This window comes from Danio rerio, chromosome 5, assembly GCF_052040795.2.
Source record: "Danio rerio strain M-AB ecotype USA chromosome 5, GRCz13ab, whole genome shotgun sequence".
Taxonomy (NCBI): Eukaryota; Metazoa; Chordata; class Actinopteri; order Cypriniformes; family Danionidae; genus Danio; species Danio rerio.
The window spans coordinates 79,233,524-79,260,000 of NC_141025.1; the positions used below are offsets into that span (position 1 = coordinate 79,233,524).

General features: G+C 35.9%; 1 long non-coding RNA gene across 1 annotated transcript; it reads left to right on the top strand.

Annotated features, from left to right (window-relative positions):
• Nucleotides 1–683: 683 nt before the first annotated feature.
• LOC147844561 (uncharacterized) lies at nt 684–20,782 on the top strand. The gene is made up of 2 exons (XR_015492205.1): nt 684–823; nt 20,223–20,782. It is a non-coding gene; the product is annotated as an uncharacterized LOC147844561 (long non-coding RNA).
• Nucleotides 20,783–26,477: the final 5,695 nt, after the last annotated feature.

Genomic DNA, 26,477 nt, shown 5'->3' on the forward strand with positions numbered 1-26,477 from the left:
TTAATATTATTATTATCGTTGTGCATTTATTATTATTATTATTAGTTATTTATTTAATATTATTATTAGTTGTAGTAGTGGTAGTAGTATTTATTTATTTATTTAATAATAATTATAATTATAAATGTAATTATTATTAATATCATTATTATATTAATATTATATTATTATTATTATTGTTTTTATTATTTAGTTAGTTACTTAGTATTGTTATCATATTTGTGCCTTTATTATTATTTTTGATATTATTTATTTATTTTATATTATTATTATTATTATTATTATTATTATTATTATTATTTGTAGTAGTGGTAGTGGTATTTATTTATTTATTTATTTATTTTATTATAATAATATTAATAATAATAATAATAATAATAATAATAATAATATTAGCTAGATTTGTTTATTGGCACGATCCAGCACAGTTTCTGTAATGATGATCCAGGTATAAGGCGGATCCACATGCAATTAATTTATGGAAAACAAAAACAAAACAAAGGCTCGAAATAGTGATTCCTGGATCTTCTAAGTGAATCGGTTGAACCAGTTCACCTAATGGAACTGAATCATTTGAAACGGTTCGCGTCTCCACTAAACACTTGAAACATCTGATACCCCCTCTGACTCGGATTAAACAGATTCCCAGAGTTCTTGGGTTACTAGAGCAGCGCACTGAGATCATTTTGTGGTGAACTGATGACACTGCGCACGCGTGATTCAGCAGGTGGAGAACCGAACCAAACAGTCCGGACAGAGCGCTCTCTCAACCTAACATGGACAACTGATTAATCCACAGCGCGGGCTTAAAGAGGATTTAAGCGTAAGTTTATTTCATAACGTCATATCGTATTGAAATTTAAATAGATTTACATAGTAAGAGAATCATGCTTCATTTGGGTAGCAACACGATGGTTGACTATATATTTTTGATGTGTTGTACATGTGGGGGGATTGTCATTATGTCATCGCAGATGATAACATTACAGTGTAGCATAAAAAACCTGGTTTCTTTTAAGCAGTTCATTGAAACAATGACAGATCTGAACCAGCCATTATGGAGTCAATCCAGGGCCCTATATTCCTGCAACATAATAACAAAGTTTGCAAACAAAAATCATGTGCTGAAATATAAAATATTCATACAAATATTATAACATTCACATCTCAAGAAGCTGCAAAGGCAAAATTAAGTTCTGAGAAACAAAAATAAAGAAATGCTAAACATCAAGCTGTGTGTATATATATATATATATATATATATATATATATATATATATATATATATATATATATATATATATATATATATATATATATACAGAGCTGAAGTCAGAATTATTAGCTCCCCTGTTTATTTTTTTCCCCAAATTCTGTTTAAAGGAAGGAAGATTTTTTCAGCACATTTCTAAGCATTATAGTTTTAAATTTATTTTCTCTTTGCCATGCTGACTGCAAATAATATTTTACTAGACATTCTTCAAGACACTTCTGTACAGCTTAAAGTGACATTTAAAGGCTTCACTAGGTTAATTAGGGTAACTAGGCAGGTTAGGGTAATTAGGCAAGTTATTGTATAACAGTGGTTTGCTGTGTACAATGTCGAAAAAAAAAGTTAGCTTAAAGAGGCTAATAATTTTGTCCCAAAAATGTCTTAAAAAAAATTTAAAACTGCTTTTATTCTAGCCGAAATAAAACAAATAAGACTTTCTCCAGAAGAAAAAAATATTATCAGACATACTGTGAAAATTTCCTGAATCTGTTAAACATTATTTGGGAAATATTAAAAAAAAAGAAGAAAAAATCAAAAGGGGGCTAATAATTCTGACTTTAACTATTGACCTTATTCTCCGCAGACGAGCAGGCGCTGCCATTTGAATCTTTTTGGCACAAGACTTCCGGTCTCATTCACTTCCATTCATTTTTAGACATTAAAAACTGCTCGTTTCGTTGTTTGATGTTGCAAACTGATATTTCCATGTTGTATTATTCTACTTGGTCTATATAGTCATGCAAACATTTGTTTGTAGAGCAAGTAGTTTGACCGTTTTTTGCCGTTTATTATTCCTTGTCATTTCTCCCATAGGCGACTGAAACGGAAGTTCTAGGACAATCGCGAAAACAGGCGCACTTCCGCATTTGAGAATAAGGTCAATATATTATATACTATATACTTTTACCAAACCATAGTTGACTATGCTTCACTTTGCACGTCACATTTCTGTCTGTTTCTCTTTCTGGCTCTGATTTACATCATAAATCAAATCGAGATTAAGTAAAATCCCTGAGCGGTGTGTTTTTTGGGGGGCTTTTTAAATCAATAAACAGTTAAACTCGTCTGAGAATCACATTTCAGGTTTCCTTGCCGCATGTTTTCCAGTTGTAATATGGCATTTGGTTGTGGGATCGGCCCAGATGTACAGTCTGAGAGCTTCATTGGACTTTCTGAGCTCTGATCTTTCATTGTGACTGCAAATTGTGCCGTAAGCGTTTAAGCATTTCTGTGATATTACAGTATGGATTCAGCGTCTCGTCTGAAGTCGCAGGAGGGCTGAGCTTGGTTTTTTTTCCCTTCATTGAGTGAAAAACAAACAATTAGTGTCTGTGCATGCAGAGCTCCTTCAATACATCCGGCAATAATTAATGCTGAGCTGGTGTTTCAGTGCACTGCTCAATTAAATGCACCGACCTATGCACAATATAAATATGATGCACAATATCATCTTACATGTGATTTAACCAGCGCCACGGTGGTGCAGTGGGTAGCACAATCGCCTCACAGCAAGAAGGTCACTGGTTTGAGCCTCGGCTGAGTCAGTTGGTGTTTTGAGTGGAGTTTGCATGTTCTCCTCGTGTTGGCGTGGGCTTCCTCCGGGTGCCGGTTGCAGTCCAAACACATGCGCTATAGGGGAACTGATCAACTACATTGGCCGTAGTGTGTGTGTGTGTATGTGTGGAATGAGAGTGTATTGGTGTTTCCCAGTGATTGGTTGCAGCTGGAAAGGCATCCATTTTTAACGTTTTTAAAGTGAACACTTAATTTCATTAAAAATTAGGCCAGCGCATGGACAAACCCGACTGTTGGGTCAATTTTATGTGAACAGTGTCAATTGTAGATGTTCTGCACTGGTTTCAGAGGTCAGTGAAGGTCAGACAGTGGCTGTAGATCCCGCAAGCTTGTCGTCTGATTGGATCTCTTCAGTTTTGGGCAGAGAATGAGACGTGTGTGTGTGTGTGTGTGTGTGTGTGTGTGTGTGTGTGTGTGTGTGTGTGTGTGTGTGTGTGTGTCTGTGTGTGTGTGTGTGTGTGTGTGTGTGTGTGTGTGTGTGTGTGTGTGTGTGTGTGTGTGTGTGTGTGTGTGTGTGTGTGAGATCGATAGGCAATCCTCTATTGTCAGGCCGGATCTGCTCTGTTTGTGATTTCTCAAGTGTTTTCGATTAATGTGGACCCGGCCTTCGCTTCACTCACAATAAATAACACAGAGGAGGATGAGAAATACAGCTAAATGTTCAGATCACGTCAGCACTGATCTGTGTGTGTGTGTGTGCGTGTGTGTGTGTGTGAGAGGTCAGACTTATACAGTAAAACACAATATCTTCAGTGCGTAATGTCGGCCAGCATCGATTTGTCTCTGTTATATTGAAAACAAACATATATTGTGCTGCTAAAGACCAGACCACTGTGATTATTTCATGACTATACTGAAGAGCTGATGGAGCAATGATCAATGCAGTGCTGAGAGAGTGCACCAAAACCTGCTGCTTTAGAATCCTCTTCAGATTATAATTACTTAATCAATAAATTCATATTAAGACTTTTTTATTACAAAATTATTATTATTAGAGGAATATTGGACAATATTAAACATGAAAATAATATTTCAGACACACTACTTCAAAATGTCATGTTTATTTGTTCATTTATTCATTCACTCATTAATTTATTCACTTATTAATTAATTAATTTATTTATTTATTTATTTATTTATTTATTTATTTATTTATTCACTTATTTATTCATTTATTATTATTTATTCTCTTATTCATTCATCCATTTATTTGTTTGTTTATTTATTAATTCATTCATTTATTATTTATTTAATTTATTAATTTATTCATATATTTGATTATTTATTTATTTATTTATTTATTTATTCATACATTGTTTATTTATTTACTTATTCATTCATATATTTAATTATTAATTTATTTATTCATTTATTTGTTTATTTATTCATCTATTCATTTATTTATTATTTTATTTATTCATTCATTCATTTATTCACTTATTCATTCATTATTTTTTCATTTATTTATTCCTTTATTTATTTGTTTATTTATCCGTTCATTTATTTATATGTTAATTAATTAACTTATTTATTCATTTATTTATTCATTTATTCATTCATTTAATTATTCATTTACTTATTCATTCATTTATTTATTCAGTTAGTCATTTACTTATTTATTCATATATTTAATCATTCATTAATTATTTATTCATTTATTTATCCATTAATTAATTAATTAATTTATTTATTTATTCGTTTAATGATTTATTCATTCATTTATTCGTTCGTTCATTTATTTATTCATTTATTTATTCGTTCATTCATTCATTTATTCACTTATTCATTCATTCATTTATTAATTCATTCATTTATTCACTTATTTATTCATTATTTTTTTCATTTATTTATTTATTTATTCATTCATTCATTCATTCATTTATTCCCTCACTTATTCAATCCTTAATTTTTCTTCATTAATTAATTGATTAATTTATTCATTTATTTTTTATTTCTTTATTTCTTTCTTTGTTTTTTATTCATTCATTTATTCATTCATTTATTCATTCATTCATTTATTCATTTATTAATTTATTTAATTTATATTTTTATGTGTGTTTTATTTTATCTACAGCACTGGGAAACACCCATACACTCTCATTCATACACACACTCATACACTACGTTCAATTTAGTTGATCAGTTCCCCTATAGCGCATGTGTTTGGACTGTGGGAGAAACCGGATCACCCGGAGGAAACCCACGCCAACACAAGGGTAACATGCAAACTCCACACGGAAACTGGCCCAGCCGAGACTCAAACCAGCGACCTTCCTGCTGTGAGGCCACAGTGCTAAACTAAATGATAATTTTTTGTAATAATTTCCTATCATCTTAGTATTTAACTCCATCAGCAGTGAGTGAAAATCATGTATCTGTATTTATTATAGTGCGCTTGTCATCCACTCATATCTGTTTCATCCAAAAATCCTTCAGTAGCATTAAATCCCTGCTGCCTCTCAAAAAACTATGAAAGTAGCTGATGTTTCAGAGACGATACGCTTATTTAAAAGTGTCAGGAAGATAAAACCCATGCTTGAGATCTTAATGAAAGCTGTTCACCTGTGGCTGACGCGTCTGCTTTTATTTCCAAAAGAAAGGAGCTCGATATTTCTAAAGTTCACTGAAAATTATGCGTCTTATTTTGCAAGTGTATCCCGAACAATCACCCGTCATTATCTGCTGCAGCTGTGGACCATTACTTTAATACCATATTACTCATCAGCACATGATATGTGTGTGTGTGTTCGTGTGTGTGTGTGTTTACCGAAGGCAAAAAGCAGAGTTTGATAGAAAGTATTGTTGTCTGAACACGACGGAGAGTTCAGTCTGAGAGCCCTCCAGAAGTGAAGGTCCAATTTCTCCGAAGTGAAATCTAAAATGAATGGAATACGAAAGGTCAGTGTTGTCGTGGATTCAATTATTTTCGTGAGAGCTTTATGGAGTCGGCGAGATGTGACTGTGTTTTACAAATACTTTTCCGCCGAGCCCAAAACAATAGCAAACCTGTAAGTTGATCTGCTTGTCATCCCCACCCCAAACCTGATCAATTTTCTGGAGATGAAAAGAGTTGGACGATGCACGGTGAGCGTCTCTATTGCTGTATATGAGGTTTTCTTTATTGAGTTACAGCCGATCTCTCATTTCACTTCATATGTGACCCTGGACCACTAAAAAAGTCATAAGTGTTCATTTTGTCTGCTGACCTCAGTGAATTCATCATCTGTTTGGCTGCTCTTCATCTAGAAAGCTGTAAATGTGTTGAGATGTGGGAAATCTGCTGCTCTTCTTCTCCATCTCTTTCCATAAATGACATGCTGGTTCTGTTTATAAGTTAAATACCATCTTTTTTGTTGTTGTTTTCTTTAAGTTTCTTTCAGATTCTGAATGTATCATACATGCATATTGCACACGTTCTGTTTAATGTCTGATTTATATGTTAGGCAGCAAGGCTGGTTGAGAAAACTTGCTGTAAATTGCAAGTCAGTTTACACAATTCTTCCTATAAGAGGTACACAAACTTTTTAGTTTATTTGTATTTTTTTATTTAAATGTATTTATTTTAAAAAAAATAAATAATTGATTCACTTATTAAATAATGCATTCATTGATTTGTTTATTTTATTTACATTTGTTTTATTTAAATGTATTTATTTAAATAATTATTTGATTAATTAATTTTGCCATTGATTAATTTATGTATTCATTCTTTTTTTATTTATTTATTTTTATTTAATTTGACATTAACACATTTTTTATTATATTTTATTAAAAAAATATTTGTTTAAATTATTGTTTTATTAATTAAATAATTAATGCAATCATTCATTTTTTTGTTTAATTTCACTTTTCTATATTTTTATTTGAATTAAATTTATTTTATTAAAATGTATTAATTTATTTATTTAAATGATTAATCAGTTGATTAGATAATTAATTAATTAATGTATTCATTTTTTTTCTTTTATTTATTTTTATTTTACTTTTTAATTTTATTTAATTGTAAATTATTTATTCATTCCTTTTATTTTTTATCTAATTTAATTTTACTTTTTTATTTTAATTTGCTTGTTTTATTTTACTTTTTTATTAAATTTTTAATTTAATTAAAACTTATTTATTTATTTAAATAATTAATTGATTGAATAATTAATGTATTCATTCCTTTTATTTTTTTTATTTAATTTAATTTTACTATTTAATTTTATTTAAATGTGTTTATTTAATTAATTAACTATTAATTGATTAATTAATCTATTCTTTCATTTGTTTAATATTATTTAATTTTACTTTATTTGCATTTACTTATTTTATTTTATTTATTGTATATATCTGATAACAATACAAATTTTAACAAAAGTCTAAGGCCAATTAAAACACTATTACTGGTCAATTTCATACAGTAAGTAATATGCTAACATTAATAGCTATTTTGTTCTGCAATTAATACATTTTTCTGAACAAGGAATGGGCCCATTTAACATTCAACTATGCAACACTTTAAAAGAGACATAAGAAAAACAACCTTCAATTATTTTTGCCTTTCAGCATTTATTTTAACAACAGCAACATTTATTTGACCTATATTAGAGCAAATATTTTTATTAAACTCATATACAACAGCCAATTAAGTTCATCCGCTCCCCTATATATATATGTTTAGACTGTGGGGGAAACTGCGCACCCAGAGGAAACCCACGCCAACATGCAAACTCCACACAGAAATGCCAACTGAACCAGCCGAGACTCAAACCAGCGTCCTTCATGCTGTGAGGCCACAGTGCTAACCACTGAGCCACCATGCTGCCATGAGTGTTTAATTAAACTCACATGTAGGTAAGCCAGAGTTAACTCATGCGCTCAACGGGACACATGTTCCTATTGAAATGACTGGGAAGGAATCTAAATGACTCTAAGTTAACTCTATATAAAGACATCGCCAGTGGATGACCGACTCCAGGAGTCGCCATGGAAACAGATGCTACGCCGAGCAGGTTAAAGAGTGCAACAGTTGCTTTCCCAAAGTAAAAACTCCTTCATTTTCATCATAGGGAAATGGGTTTTCTTTAACTGCTGTGAACTCTGAGGTTGTCAATCGATTATCTGCCTTTTCTGAGGCCATCTGTTCCCATTCTCAACATTACTAAATCGTGAAGTAGCTGAATTGTGCCTGATCTGTGTTGTTTTTAATGTGACGGTGTCTTTGGCAATCCATCAGGGGACTGTAAAAGGCATTAAAATACATTTCAGGGATGCTATAGGGATTACTGGCCTGATTTTTACTTGCCCTGCCAAAATTTTGGCCCCACCTAAAAATAAATAAATAAATAAGTAAGTAAGTAAATAATTAAATAATAAGTTTATAACCATTTCATAGCCACATATTTTAAATAATGCGTCAAATCCAAACGTAACTGCATTTGCATAGTCGTCTATAATCCTCTTAGTCTACGCTGACATTAGCCCCTTTCACACATACAGATCTTTCCGGAAAATTACCAGCAATTTTCCAGAAAGGTTGTATGTGTGAACAGGTCCTTTTTGAAAATACCGGTAATTTCGTTCTGGCTATTTTCCGGAAAGAGAAGTTGTAACATTAGCGGTAATTTGCCGGAATGCTGCGCTGTGTGAATGCAGAAGGTAGATTGCCGGAAAGAGCGCGTGCATGTCTAGAACGTGCTGACGTGAGACGTCTACTTTAGCCAATCAGAACAGTCAGACGCATTCACGTTCGCACGGTTTACGAGAATAAAAGCCTTTAAAAAATTTTCCAGACACATTTAGCTGCTAGAAGTTAGTCAGATCACGTTTATGTGTTCATCGTAATGCCAACCGTGTAAATAATTATCAATAAGATGCTTATGATGAGCCGTCGTTTGTTTACCTTCAAGCTTTGCGTGTGCCCGTGTCATGTACATCTCGACATGCGAAAGTGTTTCTCTATATGTTTTCATCGAAGTTGTTCACAATACTGATCATCCACAGAGGCTGAAATGTAGTCAAATGTTTACAAATTTCGAGCCAACACAATCTCGCTGCAATTCGTAACTTTCATTTAGTGGCTAAATCGTATGAATTCGTACGATCTAATTCGTACCATTTACTACGATTTGCTCATCCCCCAATGACGGTTGGGGTTAGGTGCCACGCCTACTTTTTAAAATTGTGCAATTTCGTACGACTGAACTTGTACGAATTCGTACGAATTAGCCACTAAACTGACAAAATGTAAAATACTTACGTTTTCAAGTGAGATCATTTGTTGGAGCTCATTTCTGGTTAATGATGTCAGAATGTACATGTATTTTGGAGTGGACGTGTGAATGCTCTTTTCCAGGAAAAATTACGTAACGTCCTCGCCTGTGTGAACAGCGCTTTTTTGAACTTACCGGTAAAGTCGTTCCGGAAATTTTCCAGATATTTACCGGTATCACTGTGTGAATGGGGCTATTATCTTCAGCAGCTCAAACACTCTAATGGCTAATGGACATGTAACCCACTCAAATTCTTGAGTATTAAATATTGTTTTATTTTGACATGTAATTAAGAGTTTCGTAATTTTTTTTATTATTATTATTTGTCAGAATATATGTATTTATGTTTTATTTTCTTACCTAACCTAATGCACAACATTTGGCCATGTAAAATAAATTATAGATGTATAATTTTACATTTAGAAGTTAATTTCTAAAAACCGGAATTGAGGTCAAGGGTGACTGACGTCACTTGCACGCCAGCTTGTGGTGAAGACAGGAAAGACATGTTTTGGCTGTCTTCTAACTTAATCCATCCTGCCAATTCTGCATAAAATTCATGTCCCGAATTGTTTTGCTGCATTAGCTTACTGACACTGGACTGTTCTATCGCGACGCGGCCGCATTGGACTCGTGCAGGCAAGGGGAGCGGCTCGTTGCATTCACTCCGTGAGGATTCCTGCCAATTTGGATGGACGCATGTCATCACTCAATCGTCGAGGATTTTCGAATGAACACATACACTGATTCACATTTATTGAACTACCTTTTACATTACATTCAAGACTTTGAAGTTTTCATATATATATTTTTTTATATATATAAATGTGTGTGTGTGTGTGTGTGTGTGTGTGTGTGTGTGTATATATATATATATATATATATATATATATATATATATTGAAATTGGGACGTTTAGACAGTTGAAACTGTATTTTCTTACTTCTGTATAATTTTTTTTTTTTTTTCAAAAAGGGCTGTGAACATACTGTATTTTATTTATTTAATTTTGTTTGTTCTGAATACCAGATACTGAACAGAAAATTGCAACACAGCAAACTCAAAAGTATGTTCTTGTGTATGGGTATTTATTTTTATTTGAGCAGTTGGAGATTATATTATGAGTAATATGTAAAATTTGGCCACACCATTCATTAATATATTGTGTCGTTAAGTTGAGATATCCCGAACCCGAGATTCCAAGTAAATTGTGTTGTAATTTCATATATAATTTGGAAAGCTCAGACCCAGTAGATAATTTTCCCCTTTTTCAACTTTATAGGTGGGTTACAGACAGACGGCTGCTTCTCACTCAGGGCTGCTGTTTATGCTAATGAGATGGAGAGATGGGCACTAGTGGGCGGGGCTATCCTCCTCTGATGACACGTTTGTCAATCAAAGTGTTTCCTTAATCAAGTCTGATCATAAATAACACACCTAATTAATGTTCACCCCCTTATAGAAGTGATTTCTGCATAGTAGCTCCTCTTTAGTAATCGATAGCATGCTGTGGACTAAAGAGAGCTGATTTTCCGTCGTCTGTCCCGTGAGACTCAAATCGCCGGCCGATGGTTTCGCTTCAGGCTCCTCTTGGACCGAGATCAGAGCGCTTTGTGGGTCAAACGGGTGGGAACACGAACACAAGCAAAGCGCTGTGCAGAAACACCAGCGTTTACTGCAGACCTTTGAATGTCATGTTTGTGGGTTTATAAACCACACAAATAATGGAGAGCGCCTCGTGTTTACAGCACACAAACACCACTTCTGGACCTTTAACTCAGTTGTGTGTCCTGGTGCGCTGCTTTTACTCCTCTTAGAAAACAATTTGTATTGTTGTAACTCTATTTTATAAGTTTTTATGAGTATTCCCACATGAAACAGCACTAGAGTGATTACAGTAAATACTTAAGTGTTTTAAACTATAGTTATTAAACTGACGGGTCCGTGACGTCATCGTCTTTCGCTTTAAGATTTAAAGGGCTAGCATTGCACCACACCCCCGAAAAAGGAAAAAATATTACACATGAAAGCCTTTCCTGCTCTGTCTCTTTGTTGTTTTAGTGATAGCAGGGAGATTTACTTATTACTCAAGGGCCGAATAATATTGGTTTCGGGGTTAATCCTTACAGTTGCAGCCGGTGAATGAACGAGGACCCGTGTACCTTGGTCTCATTGTGAAAAAAGCGCTCCTCTTTTCTGTCTCTCCCTCTTCGCTTCACACACACACACACATACACATACACCAAACTGACCTGCACACGTGACGCGCTAAACAAAAACTTTACGGAAGGTTTTTAATCTAATATGATTATTTGTTATTATCAACGTGTTGCTTCCCATGTGTTGTTGATGTAAGATTGTATTCAGTTTGATCGGAATATTCATAATGATTATAACGAGTGCGCGTACACACATAAATCTGACAGCCTTGAGCCTTCACAGATCAACAGGGAAGACCTAGGTGCACCGGTCACTGAAACCAGCATACGGGCCACATGTTCTGTCTTTTTATTCTGCTCTGTGTTTGTCATAAAGTCATCTGAGCTCAATGATCAGGTTTCAAAATCCGAGGGCAAATCTGCGCCCTCACAGCGGTTTATCATAAACTTTTCATCGATCATTTTCCCCGCGACAGCAGGAACAAACACAGAAGCGTTGATGCTACATGTGTTCAAAATAATCTAAAACGCCGAATACGATGAATTTATGTCGCATTTTTAAAAATAATACATTCAGTATCTAGCTTATCACTTGTACGGTGGCTCTGAACTGTCAAAACACCTCTGAAAAAGGCTTTTTCGGACATGATGTATTTGTACACATGTGCATCACTGTAACACGTTTTATTCAAGAACATTTGAGCTGGTTTTAGTCCTTAGCTCTTTCATTTTCATTTTGTTTACAATATATTTAACTTGCTTGTTGATTAAATCCCATTTTGTTATTTAACCTTTTTAATTTTATGCAACAGTCAATTTGCTTGTTCATTTGCTATGAAGAGTGTTTTTTTGCATGCAGATTTGTGTGAAATTGTGAATATAGGTCTATAATCACCTTGCAGTTTTGAAATCATAGCTTTTTTTGCTTTGAGTATAGACAATTCAGTTCAAAAGAGCGGAGTTTCAGCTTTTATGAAGTTTGTTGTATAAAAATATAACATTTTGAATTATTTATAATTATCGGCCTTTATATATCGGCTATCGGCCTCCAAGTCTGAAGAATTATCGGTTATCGTATCGGCCAAAAAATCCATGTCGGTGCATCCCTAAGAACAACAACACATAATTAATGTAATATATAAGTATATTCAAATGATTATTATTGATTGTTGTGAGTATTTACTCACGTGTATCATTCTATGTGAAGTGCTGTACTATGTGTCAGAATGAATTTCCCCAAGGGGATTAATGAAGCTTCAAACTCACTAACTGAAGAACTGCGTATACAGTAGAGGTCAGAATTAATGAAAAGATGTGCAATTAAAACATGTTTTTTTTTTTTCATGCATTAGTTTTTTGGCCTCTTGTTTGTTTGATTTTTACTGTATGAAAAGTATTGATTGGTTTGTGTTCATTTGCCTGAACTTATGAACTGAGTTCTGTGAAGCTTCACATCCATTTGAAAAATGTGTGAATAACTTTGCAAGTAATACGAAAGCAATCCAGCATATTTAAATAAAACATGATCCTTTTATGACATACAAAACTGGAATCTTCTTGCGCGGCAGAGTGGCTCAGTGTAGCACTGTCACTTCACAGCAAGATGGTCGCCGGTTCAAGCCTCAGCTTGCTCAGTTGGTGTTTCTGTGTGGAGTTTGCATGTTCTCCCCGTGTTGGCGTGGGTTTCCTCCGTGTGCTCTGGTTTCCCTCACAGTCCAAACACATGCGCTATAGAGGAACTGATTAACTACATTTGCCGTGTGTGAAAAAGTGTGTATGGGTGTTTTCCAGTACTGGGTTGCAGCTGGAAGGGCATCCGCTGTGTAAAATATATGCTAGAATAGTTGGCGGTTCATTCCTCTGATGAATAAAGGGACCGAGCTGAAGGAAAATGAATGAATGAATCGTCCTTGCTGATTTGATAAGTGCATTTTAAGATGGCATATCCCTTGCATCCTTGTATAAATCCAGTCATTATCATCATTATTATTATAGACTCGTAGCACGCATAGCTCACCGCAGGTTGTTTCAGGATGAAATACCTTCATCTTCATCTTTTTAACATCTCTGCCATGCAATCCTGTCAGTCAGACGCAAAATCCAGAGGGAGAAACACTTCAACAACTGTGTGAAGTATAGTTACAGTAGCCACAATAGCTGTATTTTAGAAACTAGCATTCAAAGCCATTCACACACACACACACACACACACACACACACACACACACACACACACACTGAAATTAAAACAGAAACACTCAAATTAAGTGTGAAAAAGTTTCATGAGCCCCCTTTTATTTCCCTCTTCTCTATTGTACGTCCCACAATCCCAGTTTATATGCAAGAACGGTTTTCGGAGAGATATCCAACGTCGTCATTTACAAGAGGTATTTAGTGCGTCAGAATATTCATGCACACATCTCAATCATTCATTATTCAGCCCGGCTGCCGACCGCCAGACACAATGTGCCTTTGTGGAGTTTCACAGATCTCAACACACACAGGCTGCGGATTAGTGGATCGAGGCTGGAGGATTTTAATTGGCTCTTGCCCTGCAGGCCTTACAGAGGAGCCTCCAATCATCTGCACAAGACAGAGTACAGTACAACACACACACACACACACACTCACTCAGAAGTGGGGAGTTTGTGAACTTTTGCATCTGCTACTGCAAAGGTTTAATTTGGTTCCACTTAGTGTGTTAGTTCAGTTCATTTTCCTTCAGCTCAGACCCTTTATTCAGGGGTCTCCACAGCGGAATGAACCACCAACTATTCCAGCATATGTTTTTACACAGTGGATGCCCTTCCAGCTGCGACCCAGTGCTGGAAAACACCCATACACACTCATTCACATACACTACAGCCAATGTAGTTGATCAGTTCCCCTATAGCGCATGTGTTTGGACTGTGGGGGAAACCAGAGCACCCGGAGGAAACCCACGTCAACATGGGGAGAACATGCAAACTCCACACAGAACACCAACTGACCCAGCCAGGACGCGAATCAGCGACTTTCTTGCTGTGAGGCAACAACACCACCCACTGCGCCACTGTGCCGCCCTTATATATTATTAGAATATTCTATTATTATAGTTATACAACAGTGTAATACATCCTTGGTTAATGAATAGTGTTATATTTAATTGTGTTTGAATTGCAGGGCCCTGTATTTAAATTAAATCAAATTAAATTAACTTAAAACAAACAAAACCTCGACTAAAATTCAGATAAAAAAACAATAAATCAAGATAAACTTAACATGTTTAAGTGAACTACTGTAAACAACAACACAGGCTTATTCTGAAAACGTAGCCCTGTATGCGTTTCTGGAGAGGACTAATTATGTAGCCAGAGGTATGTATCGCTGAAACGATACAGAGCGGCGGTATGACACCATTCCTTTCCACGCTACCAGCTGACCGCTTACCTCCTTATGGACGGCTTTACCACAGTCACCAGTTTGTCCAGTGGCTCGCTGCAAGCGTCAATGGAAAATGGAGAACGTGTTAAAAATCAAACGAGGGCTTTTATTTTTCTGTGTTGCTTTTTGAAAACACTATTGGTTGGGTTTAGGGAAGGAGCTGGGTGGGTCAATCTGTGCTTTTGAAAACACTATTGGTTGGGTTTAGCTGGGTGGGTGAATCTGTGCTTTTGAAAACACTATTGGTTTGGTTTTGGGAAGGAGCTGGGTGAGTCAATCTGTGCTTTTGAAAACACTATTGGATGGGTTTAGCTGGGTGGGTGAATCTGTGCTTTTGAAAACACTATTGGTTGGGTTTAGGGAAGGAACTGGGTGAGTCAATTCGTGCTTTTGAAAACACTATCGGTTGGGTTTGGGGAGGGAGCTGGGTGAGTTAATCAGTGCTTTTGAAAACACTATTGGTTGGGTTTAGGGAAGGGGGTGGGTCAATCTGTGCTTTTGAAAACACTATTGGTTTGGTTTTGGGAAGGAGCTGGGTGAGTCAATCTGTGCTTTTGAAAACACTATTGGTTTGGTTTAGGGAAGGAGCTGGGTGAGTCAATCTGTGCTTTTGAAAACACTATTGGATGGGTTTGGGGAGCGAGCTGCGTGAGTTAATCAGTGCTTTTGAAAACTCTATTGTTTGGGTTTAGTGTAGGAGCTGCATGGGTCAGTCTGTGCTTTTGAAAACACTATTGGGTGGGTTTAGGGAAGGAGCTGGGTGAGTCAATCTGTGCTTTTGAAAACACTAATGGTTGGGTTTGGGGAGCGAGCTGGGTGAGTCAATCTGTGCTTTTGAAAACACTATTGGCTGGGTTTAGGGAAGGAGCTGGGTGGGTCGATCTGTGCTTTTGAAAACACTATTGGTTGGGTTTAGTGAGGGAGCTGGGTGGGTCAATCTGTGCTTTTGAAAACACTATTGGTTGGATTTAGGGAAGGAAGAGGGTTGGTCAGTCAATCCGCAGGGGCCTCTGGTAGATTTACGCAGGGCTTAACTTGTGTCAGAACACTCTGTATCCGGATCCGTCAGCTCTGAAATCTGATCCAGCACCTCATTTTACCAACCCCCCTCCTCGCCCGTCTCCTCCCCTGTCCTCTGTTCACTTTCCCTTTCTTCCGCGACTCCCCAACCCTCTTCACTTACCTCTGCGACAACCCATATACCCCCACCCACAACAGCACCCTTCCCCTGCGCTCTAGTTTTGTGTGCAACACCTCTACATCCTCAGGTAACATGCCTGATTTGTTACTCCGATCTGTTCCAGGATATCGAAAATTAGGCACTCGATTTGCGTGAGGACAGCAGGCACGAATGGCACCCGCGAGAGAAATTTGAGATCTAAAAAGTGTACACAACGCCCTCTGGTGGATTCATGAAAACAAAAACTGCAAAAAAAACAGCCACTGGGATATATTGGGCGTTCTCCAGAAATGTATACAGGGGTGCATATTTAAAATGAGTGTGTGTTGGTCAATAAATGTTGAAGTACCCCAAAATCTGTTGCAAGGTTATTTTTTAAACTATAAACTTTACTCTGTAATGCATTAATATAATAGTAACAGTAACAAGAAGAAAACTGTCTGAATCTAATCAATTCTGCATCTCAAGACTGAATTAAAAATACAACATATTAATATCTTAAATCAGAAATGTTATTTACACACACAAGGTCAAACTGAGAGGTATTGATTAGACCAATATAAACTGCACTTTCAGTAAATCTCGCAGCTCTTTAATGTCTTTCAGTGTAGATCAGCCAATTAAGTGCTGATATATCAGGCTCTGAATGCTGAGAGGGACCTCATACCGAGCCCAGGGGTGTCCCGAATGACATGACATGACCCAAACTCTTCATCATAATGGCTGAACTGAAGATCCTCATTAGATCCTCACATGTTTTTCATCTATAAATGAAGACTCACATGCAGCCCCGAGAGTTGCGTGCGCATCGTGTCTTTCTGTATTTATTGATCTGTCTTGTTTTTTGTTTGTTTGGTTTTGCAATTCTGCAAGTCTTTTATTTAAAACATTGATATTTGACTGAGAATGTTTGCATTTTGAGTGTCATTTGCTCATTTAAGGGAGCTGTTTTGGTCCTTTACATTTGTTAAGTGGAAAATGGTTACTAAAGACTTTATAGCAGCGGTTAAGGGAACACTTAAATCATTAGGGCGAGATATTTAATGGCAGCCTTAAACTTTTTAGGTTGAGCCTTTGGTTTTTGTTCTTGCAGCCCAAGTTTTAAGCTTTTGTGACATTAAAATTAAAATAGTTTGATGTTAGTTTCAGTCTGTTTGTTTTAAGGATATCTATAATCGAGTGTCTGCAAAACAGTCACAACTTTAAAATCCAAAGTTGGTTCTAGAGGGCCGGTGTCCTGCTCAATTACCTCCAACTTGCTTCAACCCACCTGCCTGGAATTTCTAGTATACCTAATAAGAGCTTGATTAGCTTGTTCAGGTGTGTTTGATTAGGGTTGGAGCTAAACTCTTCAGGACACCGGCCCTCCAGGACTGAGTGTGTACACCCCTGCCTTAGTGTCTGACATGCCCCACCGGCACTCGCGAGACAAATTTGAGATCTGAAAAATGTACACTGCGCCCTCTGGTGGATTTATGTGAGAGCAGCAGGCATGAATGGCACTCGCGAGAGAAATCTGAGATCTGAAAAAGCGTACAGAGCCCTCTGGTGGATTTAGATGAGAACAGCAGGCACGAAAGGCACTCGCGAGAGAGTTTTAAAAAAGCGTACACAGCACCCTCTCGTGGATTTACGCAAGAACAGCAGGCATGAATGGTACTTTCTATAGAATTTTGAGATCTGAATAAGTGTACACAGCGGCCTCTGCTGGATTTACGTGAGAACAGTAGGTGTGACTAGCACTCGCGAGAGAAATGTGAGATCTGAAAAAGCGTGCACAGCTGCCGCTGGTGGATTTAGATGAGAACAGCAGGCACGAATGGCACTCGCTGGAGAAATTTGAGTTTTGAAAAAGCATACACAGCGCCCTCTGGTGATTTTACGCAAGAACAGCAGGCATGAAGGGCACTTTCTAAAGAAATTTGAGATCTGAAAAAGTGGACACAGCGACCTCTGATGGATTTATGAGATAACAGCAGGTGCGAGTGGCACTCGCAAGAGAAATTTGAGATCTGAAAAATTGAGATCTATTTTGCGAAAACTGCAAATAGACGTAGCTGCTGCAACATATTTGGCGCTCTCCAAAAATGTATATAGAGCTACGTTTTCAGAATGAGCCTGGGTTGGAATTAAGAGTGTCTGTGCTCTACATCTTCGAACTCTACCACGCATTCATTGCATGTCGGCATTATTATTATTATTAAATGAAGAAAAGACTCACGCAGCTTCTCCGAAGACAACACATTCAGTTTTACTTTTGATATTTGACGCCAGTTAATCAGGAAGTGAACATTTTGTTCTCTTTGACTACTTTGACTACTTGCTTTATTTGCACGTATTTAATGCAATATTGCAGTTTTGCTCTTAAGTCTCATCTTTGAATGGAAACATAGATATTGTATAAAAAAATGCACATTTCAAAGCATTCACAGGAGTTTTTAACCTTCAAACAGATTTCTTAGCTTAATGACTTTCATGCCAGCTCTGACACTATTTATTGCTCTGAATTGAAGCGTGTGTAAATCAGACGTTCTTTGATTACCTGCAATGATGAGATCACTAAAATAGTAACGCGCCGATCGCTTTGTGCAGGTTGCTTAGTAACAGTGGAACACGTTCTTCATGTCTTCCGTGTTCCGTACTTCCTTCAGAACTTTTGACTCGGATTCAAAGCCTGATTCACGATCAAAAGATTTAGAATGTTATTTCTTTATTGCACTGATCCTGATTCACTCGTGTAAAAGCTGCTATGAAATGTCATTTATTCATCTGTACATGGATGATCTCAGCATTTGTGCACAGTGGAAGATGAAGTCGGCTCTGTGTCCATTACTGCAAATATTATCAGGTTTAAGAGCAGTAGATCAGTTATAAAATAATCATGCAATTTGTTTTTATTATTATTATTGTTATTATTAAGGGCAACAATGGTTAGCACGATCGCCTCACACCAAGAAGGTCACTGGTTCAAGTCCCGGCTGGGTCAGTTGGTGTTTCTGTGTGGAGTTTGCATGTTCTCCCCGTGTTGGCGTGGGTTCATCCGGGTGCTTCAGTTTCCCCCTCAGTCCAAACACATGCGATAAAGGGGAACTTTGATTGATTAACCAAGTTGGCTATAGTGCAAGTGAATGAATGTGTATGAAAAAAAGAAAAGAAAGTAGTAGTAGTAGTAGTAGTTTCTAAACTACTACTTTTAATATTTATTATTATTATTATTATTAATATTATTAATATTATTTTTATTCTTATCTAGTTAATTATCTATTTATTTATAATTGTGTTGTTGTTATTATATTTTTCATAATTGTATTTACTGTAAAATTATTAATAATTTTATAACTATTATTATTATTATTATTATTATTATTATTATTACTTTTATATTTGTTATTAATCTATTTTAGTAATATTGTTAGTATTGTTTAAATATTTATTAATTTATTATTAAATTATTATTATCATTACTGTTATTGTTCTCATTGTTATTACTGTTATTATTTAGTATTTTTTAAATATAATTATACTATTTTATTGTATTATTTATTGTTAAATCTTTTGTATTATTGTTATTATTATTATTATTATTTTTAATATTATTATTATTATTATCATTATTATTATATTTGTTATTAATTAATACATTTTTATTTTATTCTTATAATTAAATTTAATACTATTTTATTTATTATAGTATTATTATTATTATTGAAGTTATTGTTTTAATTATATATTTTTTTAATAAATAATTTAAATTAGTCATTTATTTCATTAATAATAATAATAATAAATAAATTATATATTTTACATTGTTTTATTAGTATTGTTATTATTATTATATTTGTCATTAATTAATATATTTTTATTTTGAAATAATAATTTTCGCATATTTGTTATTATAATTTTATTTATATGTTATTTATTAAATTATTATTAATATTATTATTAATATTAAAGTTATTGTTTTAATTATATTTTAAATTAATAAATCATTTAAATAAGTCATTAATTTTGTTATTATTTACTATATATTGTTTATTTGTTTTTGCATTGTTTTATAATTATTATTATTTTAAGTTTTTTGATGAATTTTTGTTTTCTTTTTATTTGTTCCTTTTCGTCTAGCATCATCATCATCTCCTTTTTTATTTATTTGTTTTTACTTTTTTTACAATTTTTATCTTTTATTTTCATGTCTTTTAAGACTGAGCGTTTTCAGACTGACCACTGAACACGCGGCGTATCTGATGTTTTGAGCAGTGAACGGTGTTAAATAACCGTCTCCCACAAGACGAACGGTCCGCTCTCCAAGATCTTCTTTTCTCCAGATGACATCGATCAGTTTTTTTTTCTTTCTCCAGGACGGTCTGAATGAGCCGACGATGTTCAGAGGACCACGCTACGCTCCAGTGATAACATCAGATGATTAATCGCGAGACACAAGGGAAGGACTTTCAGATTAATTTCCTGGAGCTTTTTTCTTTCTTATTTTTTCTCTTCTTTTTTTAGGGTCCAGAGTGCAGAATAACCAGCTAAGATTCATTCATCAGCAGTCAAACCAAGTTTAGATGAAGTCAGAATTATTAAAATCACTTTTTTATTTCTTTCTTTTTTCTCTTCTTCTTCTTTTGTTTGTGTTTGTTCTCTTCAGCAGTCATGTCCAAAGAGCCTGGAATAACCGGCTCTTATTTATTCATCAGCAGTCAAACTATCTGTATTCCTGAAGTTCCCTGAATTATTCACCCTCCTGTGAAATTTGTATTATTTTCAAATACTTGACAAGTGCTGATTAACAGAGCAAGGACATGTTAACAGTATTTCCTAAAATATTGTATTTTTATTCTGGGCAAAATCTTTCTTCTTTTTTCTTCTTCTCATAGTTTGGCTGAAATAAAAACATTTTAAAGTTTTTAAAAAGAAATTATCAGGTCAATATTATTTCTAAAGTTTGCAGTTTGTCAATTCAGACTAAATGGATTAATTATTTTCTGATGGATGGATAGATAAATAGATGGATGGATCAATAACTAAATGAATAGATGAATGAATAGATCAATAGATAAATGGATGGATGGATGGATGGATGGGTAATTTAATAGATTAATGGATGGACGGTTTGATGGAGAGAATAATAGAATGATATATATATATATATATATATATATATATATATATATATATATATATATATATATATATATATATATATGGATGGATGGATAAATAGATGGATGGATTGATGGATGCATGGATGGATAGAACAGTAGAACAATGGATGAATGGCTGGATGGACGGATGGATGGATGGATGGATGGATAGACGGAGGTTCATATAAATAGATGGGTAGATTAATAGATACATTGATGGATGGATAGATGGGTGGATAAATTGATGGATGGATGGATGGATGGATGGATGGATAGAATGATAGAACAATAGATGGATAGATATATGAAGAGATGGATGGATTTATGGATGATGGTACATTAATAGATAGATAGAACAGTAGAACAATGGATGGATGGACGGAGGTATATATAAATAGATGGATAGATTAATAGATACATTGATGGATGGATAGATGGGTGGATGAATGGATGGATAGACCAATAGATGGATTGATATATAAATAGGTGGATGGATGGATGGATGGATGGATGGATGATACATTGATGGATTGATAGATAGATAGAACAGTAGAACACTGGATGGATGGATGGATGGATGGATGGATGGATGGATGATACATTGATGGATTGATAGATAGTTAGAACAGTAGAACACTGGATGGATGGATGGACGGAGGTATATATAAATAGATGGATAGATTAATAGATACGTTGATGGATGAATAAATGAATGGATTGGTGGATAGAACAGTAGAACAATGGATGAATGGATAAAAGTATATATAAATAAATTGATGGATTAATAGATACATTGATGGATGGATGGATGGATAGATGGGTGGATGAATGGATGGATGAATAGATAAACTGATGGATGGCTGAATACATGGATAGACCAATAGATGGATTGATATATAAATAGGTGGATGGATGGATGGATGGATGGATGGATGGATGGATGGATGGATGGATGGATGGATGGAGGGATGGATGGATGGATGGATGGATGATACATTGATGGATTGATAGATAGAACAGTAGAACATGGGATGGATGGATGGACGGAGGTATATATAAATAGATTAATAAATACATTGGTGGATGAATAAATGGATGGATGGATGGATGGATTGATGGATAGAACAGTAAAACGATGGATGGATGGATGGATGGATGGATGGATGGATAAAAAGATGGATGGAGGTATATATAAGTGGATGGATGGATGGATGGATTAATAGATATATTGATGGATGGATGGGTAAATGGATAAATGGATGGATATATAAATAGATGTATGGATGATGGACGGATGAACAGATAAATGGATGGATTGATGGATGGAACAATAGAACAATAGATGAATAGATAAATAAATAGGTGAATAGATGATGGATAAATACTGCATGGATAGATAGATAGATAGATAGATAGATAGATAGATAGATAGATAGATAGATAGATAGATAGACAGACAGACAGACAGACAGACAGACAGACAGACAGACAGACAGACAGACAGACAGACAGACCTGTCTCTACACCTCTAGTCTTGATGACCTCATAATACAGTGTTAGAGTGATGTGTCCACTCCTCTGGGGCCGTATTGATGTCGTCCACAGTAAAGCAGCATTTCTTTCACGAGACGCAAGAGTGTGATTGCAGCGCTTGAGGAGCTGGTTTACATCAGGTCACGCCGACACCCCGATCTTCAGACAGATTGATGCTAAAACACACATCAGTCACTCTTCACAGCGCTGACGGACGGCTAAATCAATTTATCCCAGAAATATTCTCTCAATCTTTTACTCTCCATTCATGTGTGGGCGTCTCCGTCGTCTAATTGCTGTCATTTTGATGCTTTTGGATATTCTTTTAGCCGTAATTACAGACCACACGCTTTAATTTCATTTATACAGTACTGTAATTGAAAGAGAAACAGTGAAAGAAGATATTGGTCGTAATTAGAGTCTGTGCTGTGCAGAGAGGGCTCCGCGGCATATGCAGAAATCACACACATTATCTTGCTTTGCTTTTTAGGAGAGTCATTTGGCGAGATTGCTGTCTTTTCATATTGAGCTGTAATTACAGAAGAGCCAGATTCTCCTCCATCATGTATGAGCTGCTTTCACCAATAAACTCCTGATCTGCCTTCAAGATTCAAAACCCAAAATTTCTGCAAAAACACTCGGAAATGTCGGCGTTATATTGCACTCTGAAAAACATACAGAATGTGCCCGATAAATAACAAACCTACGCTGGAAATGAGGATATTTTGGTATGCTTTACAAGCCAATGCTGTTTCATATTTTCTGCATATGTAATTAGACGTTACGTGCAATTAATACATGTATTGTTTCTATACTTAAAATGTATATGTTTTATTAATACACTCAGTGGCCACTTTATTAGGTACACCTGTCTGACTGCTTGCTAACACAAATTTCTAATCAGCCAATCACATGGCAGCAACTCAACGCATTTAGGCATGTAGACATGGTCAAGAGGATCTGCTGCAGTTCAGAGCGAGCATCAGAATGGGGAAGAAAGGGGATTTAAGAGACTTTGAACGTGGCATGGTTGTTGCTGCCAGACGGGCTGCTCTGAGTATTTCAGAAACTGCTGATCTACTGGGATTTTCACGCACAACCATCTCTAGGGTTTACAGAGAATGGAGGAAATAGAGGGAATATCCAGTGAGCGGCAGTTCTGTGGGCGCAAATGCCTTGTTGATGGTCAGAGGAGAATGGCCAGACTGGTTCCAGCTGATAGAAAGGCAACAGTAACTCAAATAAGCACTCGCTACAACCGAGCTCTGCAGAAGAGCATCTCTGAACACACAACACGGCCAACCTTGAGGCGGATGGGCTACAGCAGCAGAAGAGCACACCGGGTGCCGCTCCTGTCAGCTAAGAACAGGAAACTGAGGCTACAATTCACACAGACTCACCAAAACTGCACAATAGAAGATTGGAGAAACGTTGCTGCTCTGATGAGTCTCCATTTCTGCTGACACATTCAGATGCTCGGCTCAACAACATGAAAGCATGGATCCATCCTGCCTTGTATCAGCGGTTCAGGCTGGTGGTGGTGGTGTAATAGTGTGGGGGAGATTTTCTTTGGGTCCATTAGTACCAATTGAGCATCAACGCCACAGCCTACCTGAGTATTGCTGCTGACCATGTCCATCCCTTTATGAGCACAGTGTCTCCATCTTCTGATGGCTACTTCCAGCAGGATAACGCAGCATGTCATAAAGCTCAATCATCTCAGACTGCTGAACATGACGATGAGTTCACTGTGCTCAAATGGCCTCCACAGTCACCAGATCTCAATCCAATAGAGCAGCTTTGGGATGTGGTGAGATTGGCATCATGGATGGGCAGCCGACAAATCTGCAGCAACTGTGTGATGCTATCATGACAACATGGAGCAAAATCTCTGAGGAATATTTCCAGTAGCTTGCTGAATCTCTGCCATGGATTAAAGCCGTTCTGAAGACAAAATGGGGTCCAACCTAGTACTAGTAAGGTGTACCTAATAAAGTGGCCGGTGAGTATATGTATTTATATGAAAATTAAACCTTTATTTGTATCTTATAAATCAGGTAAAAACTTTATCTTTAAGAGGGATGTTTTGACATTGTTTTTGTGTCATTATGCTAACCAAGAAACTGAAAAACATCTACAGCATGATTTCTGCCACCCATTATCCTGATCAATACTCTGTGCTGCGGCTGCTTCAGTGCTGTAATGCTCAGGTCAATAGAGGATTGATACATTACCCTGAGAGAAATGCTACACACACACACACACACACATACACACACACACACTTTTTGTGAAAAGTGGGCACGTTACATAGATTTCCATTCATTTTATACTGTTCAAACTGTATATTGTATTGCCCTCACCCCACCCTACCCCTAAACCCAACCATCGCAGGGGACAGTGCAGTTTTACTCGCCGAAATAAACTCATCCCGTGTGATTTAGAAGCTTTTTGAGAAATAAGAACGTCACCAATTTCCTCGTATTTCATCTTTTTTTTGTAAAATGTTTCATACCTATATCATTAAACAGATTTGTGTCCTGATATGTCACAAACACACACACACACACACACACACACACATGCAAACCACTTAAAATATATAGTAGTTTAGAGTAAAACCTTTAGCAAAGTATGTCAACACCACTACAGTAATTAATCTGTTGTGGTAAATCTACTGTTGCTATGGCAGCACAACTATAGTAATTGATCTGTTGTGGCGATTCTACAGTTGCCATGGAAACAACAACTAAAGTAATTGATCTATTGTGGTGATTCTACAGTTGCTATGGAAACAATAACTATAGTAATTGATCTGTTGTGGCGATTGTACAGTTGCTATGGCAACACAACTATAGTAATTGATCTGCTGTGGTGATACTATAGTTGCTACTTCAGCACAATAATAGTAATTGATCTGTTGTGGTGAATCTACAGTTGCTATGGAAACAACAACTATAGTAATTGATCTGTAGTGATTCCACAGTTGCTATGACAACACAACTATAGTAATTTAGTGATTCTACAGTTCCTATGATAGCACAACAACTACAGTGATTGATCTGTTGTGGTGAATATGGTTGCTATGGCAACACAACTATAGTGGTTGATCTGTTGTGGTTATTCTACAGTTGCTATAGTAACAACAACTATAATAATTGATGTTGTGGTGATTTTATAGTTGCTATGGTAACACTTTATGCACAAATACTCTAATACACCATAGTTTTTGTAGTAAAAACTAAAGCATACTACAGTATTTAGTGTAGTTTACCAGTTCACTAGAGTTTTTACTACAGTATGCTCGAGCATTCATTATCAAAGAGTTGTAGATACTCTAATATATACAGCATAATACACTTTACCATAGTGGGGTTAAAATATAGTAAACGCTAAAAATGACTATAGTATTTTTTTATGTTGGCACTCAAACACACATTTGCTCTTATGTTTGTCCCCACAATGCGAGGAAGACACACACACACACACCTCATCTGTCCCGTTTTCCATGTCAGTGTGTGTGTAAAGCGGCTCCATCAGCAGGCAGTTCTCGGAGCTGTGAGAAGCATCAGTTTTCTCTTCATACTGTAGGTGACAGTCGGCATATTCCTGCTGATCTCCTGCACACACACACACACACACACACACTCTGTCCTGATAATAGAGATTTCTTACACTGTGGAGAGGCCAGGAGTTCACACACGAGCTGCAGGAGTTTTCATTTTCACACTCCTCCTGCTGTCAGCCATGGAGATGTGCTGTTTACACGCGGTATATACACTACAGTATTTACTACAGTTGATCAGCTCATTAGAGTTATTGCTGCAGTAAGCTGGAGCATTCATTAACAAAGAGTTGTAGGTGATATAAGATAGACGGTATACTACACTTTACTATAGTACGGTTCAACAAGAACACTATTATTTACTTACAAAT